This window comes from Atractosteus spatula (assembly GCF_055471065.1).
Source record: "Atractosteus spatula isolate fAtrSpa1 chromosome 16 unlocalized genomic scaffold, fAtrSpa1.hap1 SUPER_16_unloc_2, whole genome shotgun sequence".
Lineage (NCBI taxonomy): Eukaryota > Metazoa > Chordata > Actinopteri > Semionotiformes > Lepisosteidae > Atractosteus > Atractosteus spatula.
Genome location: NW_028296632.1, coordinates 175,489 through 191,872, shown reverse-complemented (window position 1 = coordinate 191,872; position 16,384 = coordinate 175,489). Strand labels below are relative to the sequence as shown.

Here is a 16,384-nt window from a genome sequence, read left to right as displayed (position 1 = left end):
GTACCAGTACCGGTTACATATGGCAATAAAGTTCAAGTTGAAGTTCATTCTGAGCAGAAGACCCTCACACCTGAAGAAGGCTTGCGTTTTCTCTCTTCTCTTTTAAGCATGTGTACAATGTGTAATACAATTACAATGTGTAATTACAATGCGAATCGTATGAGGGTGGGGGGGAGGTGTCTTTCGCTGGAAATCTCGCCTGCTTCTACTTTACGAGTACAACCCCCTCTCTGCCGGAGTGCTGGCTGTGACGAATTAAACCGGTTTCACAGGTTTCAATCACAGACCATGTGACATGGGAGTCAGGAAACTAACACACAGCGCCACCGGATTTGATAACACTATAAAAACGCTATAAAATAATGTGACTAGGCACAGAACAAGTTTACAGCACAGTACAATAATAAATGCTTACCATGACTTTAGAAGCATAAATTGCCTTACACTCAATTTAAACACAAGCTGTCTTTAGCCCTCTAAGCTGGTTCATACAGAAATGTAGAGATCCAGGCTCAGAACACACAGCTTCATTAGCGAATACATATGCAGGACAACTAGAGAAGACGTTTTACAGAGGATGGATTTTTAGAAACATCCCATCAGTGACATCACTGAAGTCAACTCCTAGGTACTGTAACTGTCGTGTGGATAGTTTCACAAGAATCAGACAAAGGTTTAAGCATCGCTTGTTCTAGATAAAACTGCAAAAAAAACAACAACAACCCATAATGTACTTCTTTGCGGCTCTGTTTGCCCAAATCATATATTCACAACGTGAAATCTAGAAAATAATATTACGTAACCAAAATCCGCAATATGGAAACAGAACCTGTGTAATTGTTGATAGATGATGTACTCGTAACATTTTTTCAAGACGAACTACAACATTTAAAAAATGACTTGTATGTACTTGATATCTCTAATCAATCCACGGGTCCCAGCACAAAACGAAACTAAAACGCATACCGTTTCGCGCTTCTTATTAGTTGCTCAAAAGTAATTTGACCGTATGAAATGCATAATATAAACCTAGAAACATATACGTGAGCAGTACTTAAGCACTGTAGTATCGGTGTTAAGACATACCTCTCAAATACTGTAAATCAAGTTAAAAACATCTCAAGACCGATTCTGGTCATAATGAAACCATGTTTCGTGTATGTTTTCTTTAAAGTACCGAGACCAGCCATATACTCTATGTTTATGTTCCAAAATTAATATCGTTTATGGCCTTCACACGCGTTGCAGTATGCTCCTATTCTTTTTATGCTCAGCTACTAAGATTTCCCTTCAGTGGTAAAATCAGATATGAATATTCAATACTTAAACGGGCACAGTTAAGACATTAAATATACATATACATACTGTATACAGTACAGTTTTCATACGGTAATATGTTTATGTTCCTAAATCAATCTCTTTTATGAGCATGTGAAAGGCATGGTGAATCGATTCTCAAAAATTACTGTACTTTGCATGATTGGAAACAAATGCGTGATTGCAAAATGCTGTGGTGTTACTTTTACAAAGACGGTCAATGAAAAAAAGAATGTTGACCAGGGCAATACTTTGAGTTTACACTTACAGCTTGTCCAAGGTCATTCATTATTAATACTATTAGTAATATCTTCGTTAAAGACTTTGATGGCCACAGCTCAAACATGAGAGGTTGAGCTTTATTAGCTCCACCTTGCGGAAATTCCGGATACTATTATTTTGCTTGTCGTATTATAGGAGAATTTACGGTAACTCGCGGTATTTACCGGTAGCTTGCGGTAGACTGCGTACAGCGTACCGCAAAATAATGCGGTATCGCCCGCGCATTTTGAATGGCTGCATCTGTAGGCTGCCAAAAGTCTCCGAAACCAAATTTTGATAGCAGAAAATTCTCACTCGTCCAGAAGTTCCCTTGGGACCCAACATCCAGCACAGAGTGGTAAAAAAGTGTCTTTTTTGTAGACCCTTGCAGTGTGCATTGGTGGTTCAGTGGTAGAATTCTCGCCTGCCACGCGGGAGGCCCGGGTTCGATTCCTGGCCAATGCAGTGGCTTTTGCAGCGAGCGGCTCCATCACTTGCATCCCCTTTCAACTCGCAACTGAAAACCCACTGAAGCTTAGAAGCTGTGAGCCAGGTCAGTACCCAGATGAGGATGACCTACAGGGAAAAGCAAAGCTTACAGCTGGAAGCGGTGTTAATAGAGCCAGCGGTGGGACGCTCACCCTGACGTCTGTGCGGGTCCCAATGCCCCAGTATAGTGACGGAGACGCTGTGTGGTAAAAAGGCGCTGTCTTTTGGATGAGATGTAAAACCGAGGTCATAGCTCTCTGTGGTCATTAAAAGTGACCACCAAAACCTTTGACAAAAGCTCTTGGTAATTGATGGTCTTCAATAATGCTTCTCCTTTAGGTACATTTAAATCAGCTGAAAAATGCTGTGAAATGGGGGGGCACTTCAGGCCAGTGTAGGATTTGAATTTGAATTTTTGAAGAACCATTAAACAGCACGAGAAAGCCCGTACACTAAATTGCAGGGCTTTCTATTCAAAGAAGGACAAAATAAACTTCCCTGAATTCCATTTTTTGCAGCACAGAGAGGACAGTGGGAACAAGGCCTGTTAGCTCAGTTGGTTTGAGCGTGGTGCTAGTGACGCCAAAGTCTCTGGTTCGATCCCTGTTTGGGCCAGGCAGTCTCCTCCTCTCTTGCCAAAACCTGTTGCTTTCTTGCTGTGGTGAGATTGGTGGTAATGCAAAGACGCCACATACTACCGACAGACGAGAGTGTTGCGGGAGAAGAGAGAAGTGATGGAAGATTGAAGAGTGTCCTAGGTGGAGCCAAGATGAAGTGTCACAATTGCCTAGGGGAGGATTTCAAATGTTTAAGATGGTAAAAATAACCGGAAGTGATCCCCCAGTCCGGCGCAGTCTGACGTACTTCTGTCATATAAAGTGAAACTAGATGTCGAACTGGAGCCTCACCATTTGCATAAGTGAGGCTCCAGTTATACATCTAGTTTCACTTTAAATGACAAAACTGAAGAGACTTAAAAGAGCTGGAGAGGATTTCTTACAACTTTTGAGCCGGCACAGTTTTCGAAAACGTTTTATTTAAGCTGCACTATACAACACAGACAGCCAAGAGTCTCCAAAACAAAACGAATTGACAGATAGAAGAAAAGTCCCACTCGTCCTAAAGTTCCCAAAATCCAGCACTGAGCGTAAACAAAGTGTTCAAGTAGCGTGGGAATGCTACCCCTAATGCTAGCTGGAGTTTGAGTGTCTGGTTCAGAGTTTGCTCAAGAGTTTACCTTTCACAGATGCGCAAAGATGAATGCTGAGGGTGCACGCTTCAAGGCGCCTTACAGTGCAGAGAGTGATTAGAGACGATTCGTGACGTGTGCTCGTTCCCATATACCGTACGCCCCGGGTTGCAGTGCTAGGATGACGTCCAATACCGCTTCGGAACGTAATGGCATTATATTCAAGTGCAGGACGTGAGGGTTTTATTTTGTTCGTTTTGTTCTGCTCTGCTTTGCTTTGTTTTGCTTTCCATGGCGTTCGTAAGAGCGTCAATAAAAAGGCGATTCCTGCGTCTAACACGAATGTAAGAGCTATTTCAAGAGCGGCTTCTAAAATGCTTGTAGACATTTGTCTGTTGTTGATTGTTTTTTTGTGTCTAACAAAGTGCCATTTTCCTGTCCGGACGGGGAGACTTTATCATTCCCACATGAAGCAACCCTTAAGTCCTCTGAGGTGTGTCTGTCTGCAAGGCTTGTATTTTGGAAAAGTTTTTTTTTTAATGGAGAACGACTTTGAAAAAGGTTTCCGCCGGCGCCTCGCGATCCATGTGAGATTGTAACAAGAACGCAGCAATGGCGGCGCTCGCTGTAGTCGTGTCCGAGTGGTTAAGGCAATGGACTAGAAATCCATTGGGGTCTCCCCGCGCAAGTTCGAATCCTGCTGACTACGGTGTCCTCCTCACGTCGTTGTGTGCCGGCGCAAGCAAGGAAAAGTGCCTTTTTGCTTTTCCTGGTGGTTTAAAAACGCGAGATCGCTTGTACCCGCTGCCTTGGAAAGAAATGTCTACATGTTTACTTGCACATTGTCTATTGTTTGTTTGTACATTGTCTTGATGCACTGTTTGCACTTTGTCTTGTTTTTTACACTTGTTTTACAATCGAGAGACCTTCTGTAAGTAAGAATTCCATTGTACCAGTACCGGTTACATATGGCAATAAAGTTCAAGTTCAAATGCTTCAGCTTCAGCAAACGGCATTTTGCAGCTGGAAGCAGATGGCGACGCTTTTTGCGGTCGCGTGTCTTGTGCCCCATTTCCGGCCTTTAACATCGAATCAATAAAGCTGTTAGAACCGACACCATAGGTGCTTTTCTTACAACTTTTGATCTGACTCAGTTTCGGAATGCAATTCCTGAACACTGCGAGAGACAACCTACAGATGCAGCCATTCAAAATGAGCGGTAAAAACCCGTGGTACAGTAACCAACCCGCAGGGCACCGTAGGGCACCGCGGTAAGTGATTGGCTGGCCAAAATGACCGACAGGGGCACTCGTGGTGCATTGGTTGGTAGTGAAAAGATTTCATCATCTAATGTCTTTACTGTGCACATTTCAATCCGCTTAGTTTTGAATATTTATATGGAATTTTACCACTAAAGGGAAATTTTAGTAGCTGAGCATAAAAAGAAGAGGAGCATAACGCATCTGAAGGTCATAAACGATATTAATTTAGGAACATAAACATTACTGTATGTACATAAACTGTACTGTGTATGGCTGGTCTTGATAGTGTAGTGGTTTGATGGGTTTACTGAGACAATTATCAATTGTAGCAGTAATCACGAGGTTGTTCGTTGGGGCTTTTAGAAAATCAATCGTCAGAACAACTAACAACGCACACACACGGGTTCAATACACGAGATACATTTATTAATATAAACTGTGCACCAAACATATACTAGTCTGCCTGGATACGAGCGGCAGACCTTACTGTGAGGGTTATCAATATACAAGGTATATAATCTCGAAGAGATGCAAACACAAAGAGATACACAACAGAGAATATATGTCAATATATATCGTTCGGTTACCAAATCGCTAATCAGTGTTATTACCCACTGTTACTCTAAACTCGGAAGTAAATACATTACTCATGAATTAAATTGATAACAACTTGTGTTGAGGTACAATTAAATTCTCGAGACGCAATGTAGAACATGGGGTTTACTTATCCACTGTGTTTGGATTTGGAATTTCCCGGCACGAACACCAAACCAGCTGACAGGCTCTGTTGCAGCGGTTGTCCAATGGGCGTTGTGTCGGCGTCCTCTGGCTACCGGCCAACCAGTTGAGGTGCAGCTCGGAGTAGGAAGGCCGGAGGAATCTGACTGCGGCGCGCAGGGCAGTCGTTGCTCCGAGGGGATCTACCAGCAGTCCGGCTGGCTAGTAGAAAGTCTCTATGCACAGAGTGTGACCGCGAGTCCTCACAAGTCACTCTTTTGCCTGGGAAGAAGCTGGTTCGTTCCCGGTCCAGCGCTGCTTCTGAATAAGCTATTCAGGTTGTCGACGAGGGTCCAACTGTAGGCTGCCGTTGATCAAGCGGAGCATTCACGTTGGTAGAATTCTGAATACGTACGGGATCCTCGGCCTCGCGCTTAGAACAAAGTCCAAGTCCTTTTGCAGACAACAGCAGTTGTCACGTGATTGTCTCTGAGGATGCGCGAAAATGGCCAAGGAGAGCCCAGAACTGAGCTTGCGCTCCCTTTTTGATCAAGACCCAGATGTGTGCTGATTGGTTGAGAGTTTGGCGGGCATTGGAGACCCACGTGGTATTACCACGCCCTGCCAGTCCCTGATTGGTTGGTCAAGGTGAGATATAAGTCACTTACTCTTGACACTTAGAAATGCAGTCCAGATGTCCATTCGGCACTCCCTAGACAGATAGGCGCCAGTGGATGACCATTGATCATTATAGCCAGGCTTAGCTAATTGCATCCCCGTCTGGGAGCTTGCTTCTTATCAAAAGAAAAACATCTTAAATCAGCTTGCATGAATTCTTTCTCTGTGGCTGCACCACAGAGATGGAGGGTGAGATGGGGCCTCCTTTAGGAGCATACCAACGCTTAATTCTGTCTTATTAACAAGCATTGCCGCTACATATCCCCCCTTTTTGAAGGTCACGAGGTCCTGAGGCGTTGTTGCCTTCAAAACAAAAACAGAGTTAAGTGATGTTTGTTGTACCACGGTGGATTCTACCACCCAATATTCACATTACCTCTCGAGAATTTGTACAGGAAATAGTGTTGGAAAGAACGTTGCGTATACCTGCTCTCAGTTATAAGGTACCTAGGAATGAGGCATTGGGCATCATCATTAGCTCTAGACCTTAAACTTCCGGCAGTTCACTATCAGTATCGGATAGCTCTGCAGCAGGCAGACGTTTGGGAGTGGTTACCTGATTTCGGTGATAAACCATTGCTCCCTTTGTCTCATTCAAACTACCCCGCAAGGCTTTGATACAAGAGAACAGCATCCAACACATTACCCCAGCCATGATCCAGCTACCCAGCAGCAGTGTCAAGATGACCACGTTTATTGTTCCTAGCGCCCCAGAGGATCCACAACGACTGTGCTTGGGACCTACCAGTGTAGTTTTTAAGTTTGTGTCGTTAAGAACAAATTCGACTACCTGTACACCCTCAAGACTTACTGTCTCTTGGATTCTCTCATCCAAGTCAATGCCGTGTCCTCTGAAAGCGTCCACAATCTCGAGTTCCGTTTCGTATAGTTCTGACTCCAGGTGATACAGTGCTAAATCGTTGAGATGCACTATCGCTCCTTCAGGAACTTGTAGAAAAACTGTTTGGTTGGGTAGCTGCACTTCGGTAGCTGTATCATGCCTGTCATATGTTATTGTAACCGTTAACTGTGGTGTGCTGACCAGCCATTTCTTTCCCACCTGCTCAAACTGGGGTTCGTTAACCTCACTTTTGCTCGTCACTGTGGCTTTACACTTTTCAGTGGCAGCCCCCTTTCTGATACCACACAACCTCTGAGTTGTGTCCCTAAGGAATGGCTTACTTGGGCATACCCAGTGGATATCCTTGGTTGATATACACAGTTCCAGGTTTGGAACAAGATACAAATTTGGATCATCCTCCTGGTAAGCTACGAGCGGTGGGGTGGTCAACTTCACATGCATGTCCCCCCTCCAGAAGCCAACGTTCGATATAGACTTGAGTCTATAGATATCCTTGCCACTCACGATGGGAAGGTTCAACAGGAAACCTATTTCCTTGGCTTCAGGGTTGACATGTATAGGAATGGCACTGCCTAGACTGTATGCAAAATGTACCTGTAATGGCTGCACCATCTCAGAAGTGGTTGTCCTAAGTACTTCTTCTACTAAGGACAGTGGAACCAAGTAAGTTGGAATCTGTCCCATGGCTAAGCTAGTTATCTTGGCACTAAGCTCCCTAAGCAAATCCTGCATCAGCATCCTGACCTGTTGCACGTAAGCATAATCCCACTGTAACACGTCGACAATCCTGCCCACGGTGTGGAGGGTGTTATTTAACACTGCTGCATGAAGGTTTACTGCTAATATTGTGCCCTGTAAGGTTTTCCCTAGGCTTTCCAGCCGCTGCTGCTGTTGATACAGCCTGTCCTGAATTTCTGGCATTTCCTTAAGTAACCCAGACACCTGCCTTCTCAGGGTGGTCAGGGTGACAGTGTAAGCAGCAAACAGACCAGCTGAAAATAGCGAGCCCACGGCGGAGGCCGCAGCAATCAGACCCCCCAAGAACCTTTTGGGGCGGCTGAGGCCTGTCATCTCCTCCTGGCTGACTGTTGCCTTCCTCAGCTGGCGGAGCATGTGTATAGTGTCTAGCTGGGCATGCCATACAGCATCCTTAGCCCACTGCCTGCCATGATGGGACACCCTACTGTTCATGTTGATGTGCTTCCGAAACACATCACTTGGGTCCAGCCGCACATACACTCGCTGAGTATATGTTCTGCAATTTGTTAACAACAATCCGGGAGCGTCCTGCAGGACTATGCCGGTAGGAGGACCGGGTTCCACAACTTCAAGGGGCTGTGTCGAAGCGATCCACAGCACTGTCAGGACCAGCCGTGGCAGTTTTAGGATTCCCATTCTGGAACACAGATGAGGCACATGGTACAGTTCCACTATAATTTTGAATATATTTTCCTAGGAGGACCTACACTACAGTACCTAACTACCTGCAGCTACAAAGGGGCACCCCCCTCTTGATCGGGTTTAGACTTTTAACCCTATTCTGTGTCCTCCGGCGCCATTTGAGGTGGGCGATACAACCGGAGGTGGTTGCGATGCACCCACTTATAGACCAGAGATTGCCTTCCTTTTTCAATCCGAATTCGATAAGCTACCGGTGATACCTTATCGACAATCTCGTGGGGTCCTGTCCAACTGGGTAAGAATTTCCGGGCCACCCCTGTGGGTTTGGCAAATTGGAAGTACAGGACCTTGTCTCCTACTTGGAGTTCCTGGTTAACTGCCTTTCGGTCATAGTATGCTTTCCTACCCTCTGCACTCCTTCCCAGATTGTTCTGGGCAAAAGCAAAGGTTGCCTGCAGATGTGCTTGCTGACACATACTGATGGGCCGTAGCAGCCCCCGTCGTGCTCAGGTCCTCCACCCCATAAAGACAGTGTAGGGGAAGAGTCATCTTCCGACCTGTCATCATCTCAAAAGGTGGGACCCCCGTAGAGCAATGGGGCGTGGCTCGGATGGCCATCAGAACCAGGGGCAGCTTAATGTCCCAGTCCCTACTGCTGGTGGAGACAAACTTTTTGAGCATACTAACCACCGTTCGGTTTGCCCTTTCTGCCTGGCCCGAGGATTGAGGGTGGTAGGAGATATGCAACTGGGCCTTGACCCCAAGCATATTCCACAGGGTTGCCATTACTGTAGCTGTGAAATGGGTTCCCCGATCCGAGTCCACGGTCAGGGGGAGTCCCCATCGACTGAACACATGGTTCACCAACAGCACTGCAGTTGTCTCTGCCGTGTCGTTGGGTGCTGGGAGGCACTCAATCCATTTTGTGAATGCACACGTAACCGTGAGGAAATATTTGTTCCCTCTGGATGACCTCACCAGCGGCCCCACCCAATCCATTTGTAGATTGGACCAGGGGAATGTCATGCCCTTTTTCTGGAGTGGTGCACGGTGCAAGGGCCGTGATGGTTGGAACTGGCTACACGTCAGACACCCCTTTACATACGCGGCGATGTCTTGGCCCATGTGAGGCCAGAATGCCACCTGCTGGATAGTGTCGTACGTGGCCTTGATTCCCCGGTGACCCCCACAGGGCTCGTCATGAGCGTGTTGGATCATGACCCCCCGATGGCAGCGGGGAACTACCCACTTTGGGACACCTTGTGCAACTGGTACACAAACCAACAACCCCTTTATAATTTTTAGGTTGTCTTTCACCTCTGCCAGCTCCTTCAGCTCTGGAGACTGGCTCAGCACCTGCTCCGAAAGAGGTTGACGCACTGGGTCAGCGATATGCTGATACATTAGCCCAATTGCTGGGTCCTGTTTCTGCATTTCCGCAAGATCGGTGTTAAAACCCTGTGACCCAAGCACTACAGATTGAGGGTCAGCTCCGACATCCTGTCTAGCCCTGCTTCGGGTGACCGCCTTGACCTCAGCCACGGTTTCTGGGGGTAGCCATTCCTGCTGGAACTGCCAGGGTTCACCCTCTAAGGCGCCAGATTTAGCCAGCCGGTCGGCCTCATCATTCCCGTCTTTGTCGGGTCCCTTCACCTGGGAGTGTCCCTTCACCTTCCTCCAGTAAACCATCATTCCAGCCTCGGTCGTGAGCTTGTCACTGGCCAGGAACAACTCTTTGTTCTTTACTTCCTTGCCCCGGGCATTTTTCATGCCGGTACCCTTCCAATACGGAAGATGGGACACGAAGCTATGTCGGGCGTAGTTCGAGTCACTACAGATGACAAATTGTTTAAGGCCATTTGTCAGGGCCTGCTGGAGGGTGATCAGCACCCCAGCTACTTCCGCATACTGACTAGTCTTTGGTCCTAGCTTATAGCGGGTCGGCCCACAGGGAGTATTGTCTTGCCAGACTACTCCTACCCCTGCTAGCACCTGCTGTTCGTGGCGAAAAGAGCAACCGTCAACATAGGCCATGGGTAAGCCCTGGCCCACGTTTTCATCGTAGTACCGGTGATTGTTCGGTAGCTCAGCAGCGGGAATTGTTTCTGGAGCTTCCATGTCAGTGTCACAGCCGTGACACACTTGGCCCAAAGCCAGGCCCTGTCCCAGGTACATTTTCTTGCTCTGTGCATAACGTACCTCTATCTCATAGCCTTGTAGGGCCATCATCCATGCCACAATCCTGCTATTTGACACCCTGCCCGCTTTCAGTCTCTGGCTATGCAGGAATGTCACAGGTTGGTGGCAGGTTTCGATGATGATCTTTTGTCCCCCTACATAACTACGGAAGTGTTCTACCGACCAGACCGTAGACAACAGGGCCTTCTCGCAGTCCAAGAACTTTTGCTCCACTGGGTTCAGGGCTCGACTGGCATACGCCACCACCCTTCGCTCTTGGTCATATTCCTGACTCAGAGCAGCCCCAAGGCAGTGCTCTGAGAACCCTGCTTCAAGGTAGAAGACCTTATTTTTGTCAGGGTAGGCCAAGCACGGCGCACTACCGAGTCTGCGCTTCAGCTCCATCACAGCCTGTTCTGAGGAAGGTCCCCACTCAAAGGGCACGTCTTTCTGCAGCAGCTTGTGGAGGGGCCTTGCTATTTCAGCGTAATCCTCAATGAACTGCCGGGAATAATTACATACTCCCAGAAAGCTGCGCAGTTCAGACAGGTTAGTGGGCGACTTCATATTCTGGATAGCTTGGACTCTGCTGGACTGTGGCTGTATGCCTTGGGCTCCAACCAATAGTCCCACGTACTCCACTTGGGTCCTACACCACTGTCCCTTAGCCAGAGACAGTTTGGCCCCTGCACGGGAGAGCTGGGTCAACACATGCCTGATCTCGGCCAGCATCCATCCTCTGTCCCTTCTTTAGGACAAGGCGTACCGGAAACCCTGCTGTTGACGCAGGAACGATCAGGTCCGATTCGTTTACTACCTGGCAGGCCTGAGGAATCGTCTGACCTGACCGAATGTTCTCGGGGTCGCCGCTTAGAGAGTGGGCATCTGGGTTCACCCGTGTCCACAGCACACTGTTTACTGTGTCCAGCTGGGCGCCCAGTCGAACCAACAGGTCTGCACCAATACAGACCGAATGGGTCAGCTGAGGTGCTACCTGGAAGTAGTGAGCAAACTTCCTTTTTCCGATGGAGATGGAAGCTGCACAGCTTCCTTTGCTCCAAATGGACCTATGAGGTGGGGGTGCCCACCACAGACCCTGTGATTGCGTCACCAGGGTCACCTGACGGCTTCGCGACAGGTCCTCGAACAGACCTTCACTGATTATGGACTTCTCAGAGCTGAGGCTGAGAATTACATCATCAACCTGCACTTCTGCCACCTGGACCCCTCCCACCACCATGGGGTGGTAGTCCTTGTCCCCCTGAGGTACCAGGGCGCACAGAAAGGACTCCCATTCATTACCGGACAGGGAGATCCACTCTTCTTCAGGGATGAAAAAGGGGTGTGCTTTACCTGGCGGGTCAAGCAGCTGCTCGGAGCACTGCTCCTGTAGTTGGGAGACCGTGGGAGTGCTGGCCTGGGCAGGACTTCCCTGTAGTTTTGGAAAGCAAGAAGAGACATTTATTTCTCGTCCAGAGGAACCAGGAGAATCCTCCAACTCAGCTATGGTGTTCAGTGGGCACTGTGTGATCACAGCATAACCACTGAACCCCCCTTTTTGCTGTACGACAGGCTTAGGGTGCTTGACCTGAGCCCACAATTTTCCACGCTGGCAGTCCACCAGAGGCTCCAGCCTGTCAAGCAGGTCTTGGCCAATGAGTAGTGGCTCTGTTTTAAACCTAGAGATGTAAACAGGATGCACCACGTTCATTGGCCCGAACCTAAGTGCCACCCACACTCGGTGTGTGATCCTGGCATGATCCTGGGTATAGCTGGAAATATCTATCTTACACGGTTCTACCTTAAGTCTGATGCCTTTTCCTTTCGCTACTCGTTTGAGCTCGCTGAGTAGATCGGCTGACATCAAACTAATTTCAGCCCCAGTGTCAACCAGTGCTTCTCTATCTAAGACGTTTTCAAGAGAAACCTTGATATAAATACGCCTTGCTTTGCCTTTCTGGCTGAGATTCCCTAAGAATTGTTGGAAGCCTGCCTTTTCTTTGACTTCAGGGGCGGGGTCAGCGCCCAACTCAGAGTCACAGCCTTCTTCCAGGCAGGAACCCTCCCACCCAATCAGATAGACTGAGGGAGGGGTTTGGGATGGATCCCCGCCTCCTCCAGTGAGAAGGGGCGTGGTCCCACTAAGCTCATTCACGCTTCCGGCATTCAGTGCGGAAGGTTTACCCTGTCCTGATCTCTCAAGCAGGGCTTGTTCAAGCCTGTCCAGGCGGGTTGCAGTCGACTCCCTTCGTCCAGCCTTCTGATAGGCTCTGCCTGTGCCCTTGCCTTCCCCGTAGCGCTCACGGCGGCTCTGACGCTTAGTGCGGTCCTGCCTGCCTATTTTGCGCCGGGGCTTAGCGGGCTCAGGAACCTCAGCTCCCTCGAGCTGAGGCGAGTCGTCAACCCTGCTGGCTTTAGTGGCGAACACGGCCGTTTTAGCAGGTTTTCGCTCTGAGGAAGCAGAGACTTCAGCTCCCCAGGCTTTTTGAGCCAACCTTCTAATGTCAGCCATTTTCATCGCTTTTGCATCAGTGTGCATCACAATCATTTTCCTGATTGAGGGATGCAGATTAGCAATGAATAAACCTTTGAAATTCACGTTCTCTTCGCAACCCTCTTCATTCCGCCCTGCAAAATAAGTGCGCCTAAGCCTCTCATAATAGTCGCGAGGGGCTTCAGCTTTTTCGTGCTTAATATGGTGCGCAGCGGCCACGGCAGCTATGGGATCGATAAAAGCCGAAAATTCTCCGATCATTGCCTGACACAGCTCCTCAAAGCTATTACAGACCTCCGGTCCTTGTCTAGACATCCACTCGTGGACCGCTCGGCTAGTAGTTTTCCTTACTAACATAGCCTTTTCCTGTTCGGATGCTCCGGGCATAAACTGCAAAGTATGTCTCAGCTCATCGATGTAGGTTTCCACATTATTCCCTGACACTGACGGGTCAAACCTTTCTACATCTTTGGCTAACTGCCTCAGGGAGTGGAGGTTAATTTTTACGGTTTCTCCGCGGGCAGGGGGACGGCCGTGATCAGGAGCAGGGGGTCTATGCCTGAATTGCATCGCCCTTGCGTCTCGCGCAGGACTCGGCGATCTCCCCCATGCCGATCCGACCACAGACCCTGGCCGGGAGAAACCTCCTCCCGGCGCGCTGGGTGAGCGCTCCGGGCTGCTAGGTGGGCTGGCATGCAAGTGGGATCTAGCCTGTTTTGCTTCCAGTACGGCAGCATCTAACTCCTTTTGCCTTTCCTGGCTGAGCTCATTTAAACGCTCAATTTCTTTTTCTTTTTCTTTCAAGCTCGCTTCCAGGTCTCTCCTAGCTACCTCAGCCGCAGTTTCTCTAGCAGACAGGTCATCTAATTTACCTAAAACTTCCCTGAGTCTGTCTTCACTTTCCTCATTTTTCACTCTCTTTTCTCTGATTATATCCAACAACTCAACTCGCTCCGCCTTATATCTTTCTAGCTTTCCCTGAAGCTTTTGAAACTTTGTCAGCTCGGACAAAGACAGTTCCAGCTGTTTAGCTAGATTTAAGGCGAAACTCGATAGGACCTGAACTGCGTTCACGGACCCTCCTGTGTTAAGCTGGTTCGCTACCTTAGCTACTAAATCTACTTGCAGCTTCTCAATATCATCAAAGTTCAACTTTTCGATACCGCTCCAGTAACCAGGATTGTCGTCGCTAGAAATAGTACTTATAAGCGACTCCACTTCAGACATTTTAGCAGCCATTGTCATTACGTCAGAGAAACTTTAAGAGTATTACTTTTTTTTCTTTTACCAAAATACAGTATGGAATCTAAACACCCGAGCAGATGGATTTCCAATCAGTACACGTTACACTAAACGCTAGAAAACAGGGGGATTTCTTTACGCAGTTATCAGCACACCCGGTATTCGCGTATAGAAGCCGCGGTGCTGTGCTGAACTTGAACTCACAGCAATATCAGTTATTCTGTGCGATTGATTCTCATTTCATTCTAAACTCGCCCACCCAGGGACGCCATTAAATGTAGTGGTTTGATGGGTTTACTGAGACAATTATCAATTGTAGCAGTAATCACGAGGTTGTTCGTTGGGGCTTTTAGAAAATCAATCGTCAGAACAACTAACAACGCACACACACGGGTTCAATACACGAGATACATTTATTAATATAAACTGTGCACCAAACATATACTAGTCTGCCTGGATACGAGCGGCAGACCTTACTGTGAGGGTTATCAATATACAAGGTATATAATCTCGAAGAGATGCAAACACAAAGAGATACACAACAGAGAATATATGTCAATATATATCGTTCGGTTACCAAATCGCTAATCAGTGTTATTACCCACTGTTACTCTAAACTCGGAAGTAAATACATTACTCATGAATTAAATTGATAACAACTTGTGTTGAGGTACAATTAAATTCTCGAGACGCAATGTAGAACATGGGGTTTACTTATCCACTGTGTTTGGATTTGGAATTTCCCGGCACGAACACCAAACCAGCTGACAGGCTCTGTTGCAGCGGTTGTCCAATGGGCGTTGTGTCGGCGTCCTCTGGCTACCGGCCAACCAGTCGAGGTGCAGCTCGGAGTAGGACGGGCGGAGGAATCTGACTGCGGCGCGCAGGGCAGTCGTTGCTCCGAAGGGATCTACCAGCAGTCCGGCTGGCTAGTAGAAAGTCTCTATGCACAGAGTGTGACCGCGAGTCCTCACAAGTCACTCTTTTGCCTGGGAAGAAGCTGGTTCGTTCCCGGTCCAGCGCTGCTTCTGAATAAGCTATTCAGGTTGTCGACGAGGGTCCAACTGTAGGCTGCCGTTGATCAAGCGGAGCATTCACGTTGGTAGAATTCTGAATACGTACGGGATCCTCGGCCTCGCGCTTAGAACAAAGTCCAAGTCCTTTTGCAGACAACAGCAGTTGTCACGTGATTGTCTCTGAGGATGCGTGAAAATGGCCAAGGAGAGCCCAGAACTGAGCTTGCGCTCCCTTTTTGATCAAGACCCAGATGTGTGCTGATTGGTTGAGAGTTTGGCGGGCATTGGAGACCCACGTGGTATTACCACGCCCTGCCAGTCCCTGATTGGTTGGTCAAGGTGAGATATAAGTCACTTACTCTTGACACTTAGAAATGCAGTCCAGATGTCCATTCGGCACTCCCTAGACAGATAGGCGCCAGTGGATGACCATTGATCATGATAGCCAGGCTTAGCTAATTGCATCCCCGTCTGGGAGCTTGCTTCTTATCAAAAGAAAAACATCTTAAATCAGCTTGCATGAATTCTTTCTCTGTGGCTGCACCACAGAGATGGAGGGTGAGATGGGGCCTCCTTTAGGAGCATACCAACGCTTAATTCTGTCTTATTAACAAGCATTGCCACTACAATAGTTTAAAGAAAAAATACACACCAGTCTTCCATTTCTCCCTAAACATTTTAAGCATGAAATTTTTATGAAACGGTACCCAAATATGTGATTGCTGTATAGAATGAATTTTAATTTTTAAAAATTATTTAACACGAAAATTAAGCTGTTTACATCTTCCGCCTGAGAACAGTCACCCGTTGCTACCCAACGCAGAAACACAGCCACTAACTAGCAAAGAGAGGACATTAGCTAGCCAATATGATAAAGAAATAAATAATTATTTTGTTTATTTCTTTTGCACATTTATTTGAACATTTCCATCGATTGTACAAGCACTTGGAAACTGTCCAATCCCTAGTTCATCAAGCATTTACCGGTCTGGTGCCGGTCTGTGTCTTCTAGGATATAATGCCAGCGAACTCTTGTTTTTATGTCCACTATAACTACGCTGGGCAAACGTTCCGAGGTCAAATTCTTCCAGCACGGGGGTACCTTTAATGCGGAGACGACGGCACCGAATTTTTTTGGCGCGCCTTCTCTTTAAAGCCCTGGCCAAATATGAAGACAGTACGTACAGTTATAATTCAAACGGAATTAAAAACTACACATCCCAGTTACCACGGTGGTGCTTGTGATCATTGCGTTTAACCAACGAAACAGGGCGAAAA

At 47.6% G+C, this 16,384-nt stretch overlaps 1 non-coding gene across 1 annotated transcript; it reads left to right on the top strand.

The window, feature by feature from the left end:
• Positions 1 to 1,972: 1,972 nt before the first annotated feature.
• On the top strand, positions 1,973 to 2,043 carry trnag-gcc (transfer RNA glycine (anticodon GCC)). Its single transcript has one exon. It is a non-coding gene; the product is annotated as a tRNA-Gly (tRNA).
• The last annotated feature ends 14,341 nt before the right edge of the window (positions 2,044 to 16,384 follow it).